A 7,483-nucleotide genomic window follows, 5' to 3' on the forward strand; every position below is an offset into this window, starting at 1 on the left:
GGTAAAATATTCCTGTGGTAAAATAGTCCCCCATTCGGGTCTCCGGGCGGGGACTACTCAAGGAGACGTCGTTATCAGGAGAAAGAAAACTGGCATTCTACGAATCGGAGCGTGGAATGTCAGACCCATTAATCGCGCAGGTAGGTTAGAAAATTTAAAAAAGGGAAATGGATAGGTTAAAGTTAGAGATAGTGGGAATTAGTGAAGTTCGGTGGCAGGAGGAACAAGATTTCTGGTCAGGTGAATACAGGATTATAAACACAAAATCAAATAGGGATAAAGCAAGAGTACGCTTAATAATGATTAAAAAAAATAGGAGTTCGGGTAAGCTACTACAAACAGCATAGTGAACGCATTATTGTGGCCAAGATAGATTCGAAGCCCACGCCTATTACAGTAGTACAAGTTTATATGCCAACCAGCTCTGCAGATGACGAAGAAATTGATGAAATAAAAGAAATTATTCAGATAGTGAAGAGAGACTAAAATTTAATAGTCATGGGTGACAGGAATTCGACAGTAGGAAAAGGGAGAGAAGGTAACGTAGTAAGTGAAGATGGATTGGGGGTAATAAATGAAAGAGGAAGCCGCCTGGTAGAATTTTGTACAGAGCACAACTTAATCATAGCTAACACATGGTTCAAGAATCATAAAAGAAGGTTGTATACATGGAAGAGGCCTGGAGATACTGACAGGTTTCAGATAGATTATATAATTATAAGACAGAGATTTAGGAACCAGGTTTTAAATTGTATGACATTTCCAGGGGCAGATGTGGACTGTGACCACAATCTATTGGTTATGAACTGTAGATTAAAACTCAATAAACTGCAAAAAGGTGGGAATTTAAGGAGATGGGATCTGGATGTACTGAAAGAACCAGAGGTTGTAAGGAGTTTCAAGGAGAGCATAAGAGAACAATTGAGAGGAATAGGGCAAACAAATACAGTAGAAGAAGAATGAGTAGGTTTGAGGGATGAAGTAGTGAAGGCAGCAGTGGATCAAGTAAGTAAAAAGACGAGGGCTAGTAAAAGTCGTTGGGTAACAGAAGATATATTGAATTTAATTGATGAAAGGAGAAAATATAAAAATGCAGTAAATGAAGCGGGCAAAAAGGAATATAACCGTCTCAAAAATGAGATCGACAGGAAGTGCAAAATGGCTAAGCAGGGATGGCTATAGGACAAATGAAAGGATGTAGAGGCTTATTACAAAAAACTCGATGGTTTGTCACCTCATGGTTCCATGTCACAGACATCAGCGAAAGTTCTTCACCAAGTGTTATGCACAGATCACATCTGGATCACCAGTGACGACGGAACAGGCTAATATTGTTGCTCACATGCCAGTTGCGCAGTGAACTAGCTTTATTGCTGTACACTTGTACTGTGTTGAGGGACAAGGATAAAGTGATGGCATGGCGATGGAACTTGATGAGGTTTGTTTGCCATAGATACATTGACTCTGCACAAAAGAGTAAACAAGTAATCGGCAAATGAAATCTATTTATAATGTCCAGTAGCTGGTGAATGCGGTAAATGATGTTCTCACAGGAGTGCACCTTGAGGGCATACAGGCCTCAGTGATATGAGCATGTCGTCCGATCACGTGACCACGGAATAACAATGGACGTAAGTCTGGAGTGAAGCAAACTTTCTTTATGAACCACCAGGCACACTGTACTTATGAACGAAAGCGAAATATGTGGACAGCCCTAAATAAAGCCAAACACATCAGTAGCTCACGTTAAGCTCAACCCAAGTAGTCCATGGCTCGTGCACCAGACCCAGAATACGTGTATACACGGTACTATAGCCCATCTCAAACTGGTTTGTTTTTTACTCCTGTGTGCATCATACCATTGCCATAATTTGGCCTAACAGAATATTTGCTTGTGAGTGGACACCACGTGCCACACGCTTTGCGCTGATTGCCGTCCACATATTTCTGCGGGACAGCTGTCGTGATAGTCACTAGGGGAAAGATAGACACTGCCTACAGGAAAATTAAGGAGACCTTTGGAGAAAAGAGAACCACTTGCATGGATTTCAAGATTTGAGATGGAAACGCAGATCTAAGCAAAGAAGGGAAACCAGAAAGGTGGAAGGAGTATATAGAGGATCTATACAAGGGCGGTGTTCTTGAGGACAATATCATACAACCGGAGGAAAATGTAGATGAAGTTGATATAGGAGATATGATACTGCATCAAGAGTTTGACAAAGCACTGAAAGACCTAAGTCGAAATAAGGCCCCGGGAGTAGACACCATTCAATTAGAACTACTGACAGCCTTGGAAGAGCCACGCCTAACAAAACTACCATCTGGTGACCAAAATGCATGAGACAGAAAAATTACCCTCAGACTTCAAGAAGAATATAATAATTCCAATCCCAAAGGAAGCAGGTGTTGGCAGATGTGAAAATTACCGAACTATCAGTTTAGTAAGTCATGGCTGCAAAATACTAACGCGAATTTTTTCAGACGAATGGAAAAACTGGTAGAAGCCGACCTCAGGGAAGATCAGTTAGGAAATATTGGAATACGTGAGGCAATACTGACCCTACGACTTATCTTAGAAAATAGATTATGTCTACAAAAGCTAGAAACGTAGGTTTGCCTTTCCTTAGAGTATTCCAGTCAACACTGTCAAAAGTTTTCTCTCTTTGACTTTCTGAAGGTGGCATGGGTAATATACAGGGAGCGAAAGTCTATTTACAATTTGTACAGAAACAAGATGGCATTTATAAGAGTCGAGGGGCATGAAAGGGAATCAGTGGTTGGGAAAGGAGTGAGACAGGTTTGTAGCCTCTCCCCGATGTTATTCAATCTGTATATTGAGTAAGCAGTGAAGTAAACAAAGTTTTTATTTCTTCTCCATGGATTTTAATACCTACTGCGAATTTTTCTTTTGAGGTTCGGCGATGACATTGTAATTCTGTCAGAGAGGGCAAAGGACTTGGAAGAGCAATTGAAAGGAATGGATAGTGTCTTGAAAGGAAGATATAAGATGAACACCAACAAAAGCAAAACGATGATAATGGAATGTAGTGGAATTACGTCGGGTAACGCTGAGGGAATTAAAATAGGAAATGAGACACTTAAAGTAGTAAAGGAGTTTTGCTATTTGGGGAGCAAAATAACTGATGATGGTCCAAGTAGAGAGGATATAAGATGTAGACTGGCAATTGCAAGGAAAGCGTTTTTGAAGAAGAGAAATTTGTTAACATCAAATATAGATTTAAGTGTCAGGAAGTCTTTTCTGAAAGTATTTGTACGGAGTGTAGCCATGTATGGAAGTGAGACATGGACGATAAATAGTTTGGGCAAGAAGAGAATAGAAGCTTTCGAAATATGGTGCTATAGAAGATTAGATGGGTAGATCACATAACTAATTAGGAGGTATTGAATATAATTGGGGAGAAGTTTGTGGCACAACTTGGCTAGAAGAAGGGATCGGTTGGTAGGATCAAGGGATCACCAATTTAGTATAGGAGGGCAGCGTGGGGGGTAAAAATCGTAGAGGGAGACCAAGAGATGAATACACTGAGCAGATTCAGAGGGATAGAGAAGCATAAGGAGCTGCTTCAAACCAGTCTCAAGACTGAAGACTCCAACAACAATAACGTGGGATATGGAGGGCAGTCGTTGATGATTCCCACCATTTGACGAGTACAAATGATGGTCCCTTCACAGAGTTGATGTGCTCGGTTTACAGTCATCTGTGGAGCCCGTGTTTGTGGCATAGCGGAACGCTACCTGAGGATGGCGTAGTAAAACTCTGTGATTCCCGGGGGGGGGGGGGGGGGGGGGCAGGGATTTTCTCTGCGACGTGATGACCGGGTGTTGTGTAATGTCCTTAGGTTAGTTAGGTTTAAGTAGGCACAGTCTACAAGTGTCTCCAACTGACATTCCGGTGAGATCAGGTAAGCGGGCAGCGGCTACGCCACAGTAGTTGTCGTCGAAGCTTGATGGTACAGGCGTAAGCAGTGTGATCAGTAAATGCAGCTGGCCACAACTCGGCTGCCTTGACTGCATCCTCGAGAGAGCGGGATGTATACGTCCTATTAATGTAGACTGGCAATGGAAAGGTAACCATTTCTGAAGAAGAGAAATTTGTTAACATCGAGTATAGATTTATGTATCAGTAAATCGTTTCTGAAAGTATGGAGTGTAGTCATGTATGGAAGTGAAACATGTTCGATAAATAGTTTGGACAAGAATAGAATAGAAGCTTTCGAAATGTGGTGCTACAGAAGAATGCTGAAAATAAGGTGGATAGATCACGTAACTAATGAGGAGGTATTGAATAGAATTGGGGAGAAGAGCAATTTGTAGCACAACTTGACTAGAAGAAGGGATCCGTTGGTAGGACATGTTTTGAGGCATCAAGGGATCACAAATTTAGCATTGGAGGGCAGCGTGGAGAGTAAAAATCGTAGAGGGAGACCAAGAGCTGAATACACTAAGCAGATTCAGAAGGATGTAGGTTGCAGTAGGATCTGGGAGATGAAGAAGCTTGCACAGGACAGAGTAGCATGGAGAACTGCAGCAAACCAATCTCAGGACTGAAGACCACAACAACAACAACAACAACAACAAAACATTTTTGCAAGCTCGGACCTTCTGGTCCGTCAGAAACTATCACATTCATTTTTCCATAAATACAGTCTACAAATCTCACAAAATTTAACAAGACAACCGTCTGGACCTTACAAAAGTAAGAGAAAGAATGAATAAGTAATTGTTCCTTCTCTTTCAACAACATTCCAATATTCACAAATAATGTTTGACGTCGCACTGAAACGGCGCGTTTGTTCCTTGAGCTTGACATGTAACTCCTTACAAATGGAAGGCCTCAGACACGGCCAACCGATTCGGCTCAAATTTGGCAGGTCGCTTGTGTACAACCTAAAACGGAGGAATCTAAGATATTTTAGGTAACTGGCTGGGAATCTGAGAACCCGGGTTCGAATCGCGAGGAAACCCAGTGGATGTTATTATTTTCGTTTGTATTTTTCCATATCTCAATTCATAGGAATAGGAGGGTTAATAAGGTAAGTAAATCTATAAGGAACGATAAAAATAAGGTAGGCAAATAAATTTCTGAAACTTCTTGGGGTAGTAAACAACTAAAATGTTACTCCAGGTCACTTTAGAATGGCTCTTCCAGTCACTGTTACGTGTCCTCATTTTTCGTCGAACAACTAGATGGGTGGTACTTGTCACATAAAAATTTGAAACAAATATACTCACGGCACCAAGAACACCTAATGAATGCAATCTTTCGAAAGCTACACTGTTCCTTCCCAAGAGTAGGCGGAAAACAAACTTGGTTTACATTTCAAAATGTCTTTTTCGGGAATTAATTTTGATGCGTACCACGCATACGATATCATTGCGTGAAAAATCGGTGCTGAAAGTTGGTTATGAATTATGTTGTAAATAGTTATTGTATCCGTGCGGTTGTCCAATTCCCGCTGGGTTTCCAGAAGCACACTGCAATGCTGAAGCCTGGAAATAAAGTTTTTAACCTGGCGATAGAAATCAACATCACACGGCTGGTACACAGGTGTACAGTTGGGCGGTATTACTTTTACCGTGCACGTCGGCTGACCCTCGCCATCTATAATCATTGTGTCATATAATATAGCATTACTTTGTCCACTCCAGGAATCCACTACTAGAAAAAACTTGCTATCGGGAACGTATGGTTTTAAAACATTCTCAAGAAATATTCTGTAAATCACATTCGTCAGTTTGGAGAAGGTAATGTAAACATTTTTCAACGAGTCGGTTAAACGGTTGACCTCTTCTATAACCTGAGGACCAAATGTAACATTCGTTTCTTGTAAACATAGGAAAACCTTACGTAACAGTTTTCCAGAGGCTGTAGTGGCATGTTGCGCCGTGTACGAATGTGGTAGTAGGTTTTTACTACCAACTGCGACAAGGATTCGTTTTTCTCCCTTATGCGATAACGTGCGTCGAATGTTCACCCAATACTGGCATCCTGTATGCCGGTGTTGATCACGTAATCACATTTAAAACCGGTCATAAGTGACGCCGTTTGCCTGTTGAAAAGAGCTCACACGTTCTGTATATCTTCTATATTTTGTACCTCCTTATGAGAGACGTATTTAGTGACGCGCCGTTGACGAATTTTATACCCCGATCTGAAATTTTTTGCCCAAGATAATAATGCAGCAGACGTAGAATCCTTGTTGGCAGTATATTGAAGCGCTGCACCTGCTGCCCACTCCTGAAGTATTCTCGCTGTTACATTCTAGTTACGTCAACAAGATTCGACAAATCGGTCGTATGTCCACATATTTATCGCCTGGTATTTGTCGTATCTTGTCCCTCCTTTAACGATATCACTTTCACACAATTTAAGTCCTTCTTCTGCTCCAGGGCTGTTGTTGCTCCATTCTTTTGCAGTGTTTGTAAGTTCAAATTTGGATGATTCCTGGCTAGCGCTACCGCCTTAACTTTTACTTCAAGGGGTATAGAGCTGTAGTTAAGTCGTTTAGTAACCGGTTCGTGATACTCATCGGGAACGGATGAAGCACATATTCCCAGTGACGTGGAGATTTCTGAAATGTTATGACAATTTAGCGATTCACTAGTCGGGATATCTTCCACTGAATCACCTTCTGCTTCGTCTTCATGGTATAGTACCTCAGTATCAAGAAAAGTTATTTCGTTCGTCACCACAAAAATCTCTCGACCATAGCCGTTCCTATCAACCTGGAACGCCGAGAAACAGACCTGGCTGCTTCCAGTAGTGCGTTGATAATGCATCTGTATTTGGCAAACCAAAACACAGCGACGGTAACTTCCCGCTTGCCATCGTCTGTGACATGCTCCCAACTATATATTACAACGCTAGTCGAAGGGTGTACATCCTCCGTTACTCAGATTATGCACCTGAAAGATATGACAACAAATAATAACTAGTTACTACGGCATAAACAGACGAGCTAATTTCTACAAACTACATACAGCACTCGTCATATGTTACTTACAGAATAACACTGTATTCATTCACGAAACTTATTTCATTCGGCACATTAATGATGGAAAAATCACTACTGTATCCGCCAGGATCGCGGCAGCCTAATGACGGAAAACAACTCTTTCCGATTTACGTCTATAAGGCTCGTGCTGGACACCTTCTCTCTTCCAGATTCACAACTATGATATGACGAACAGGCAACCGGGACAACATAACTCTCCCCGCGTGCATTCTGTCCCGTGCCTCGCTGTAGCCGGCCGCGGTGGTCTCGCGGTTCTAGGCACGCAGTCCGGAACCGTGCGACTGCTACGGTCGCAGGTTCGAATCCTGCCTCGGGCATGGATGTGTGTGATGTCCTTAGGTTAGTTAGGTTTAAGTAGTTCTAAGTTCTAGGGGACTGATGACCACAGCTGTTGAGTCCCATAGTGCTCAGAGAGCCTCGCTGTAAACAAGCGTCGCGCGGTT

The sequence above is a fragment of the Schistocerca gregaria genome, unplaced genomic scaffold (assembly GCF_023897955.1).
Source record: "Schistocerca gregaria isolate iqSchGreg1 unplaced genomic scaffold, iqSchGreg1.2 ptg000178l, whole genome shotgun sequence".
NCBI classification, from domain to species: Eukaryota; Metazoa; Arthropoda; class Insecta; order Orthoptera; family Acrididae; genus Schistocerca; species Schistocerca gregaria.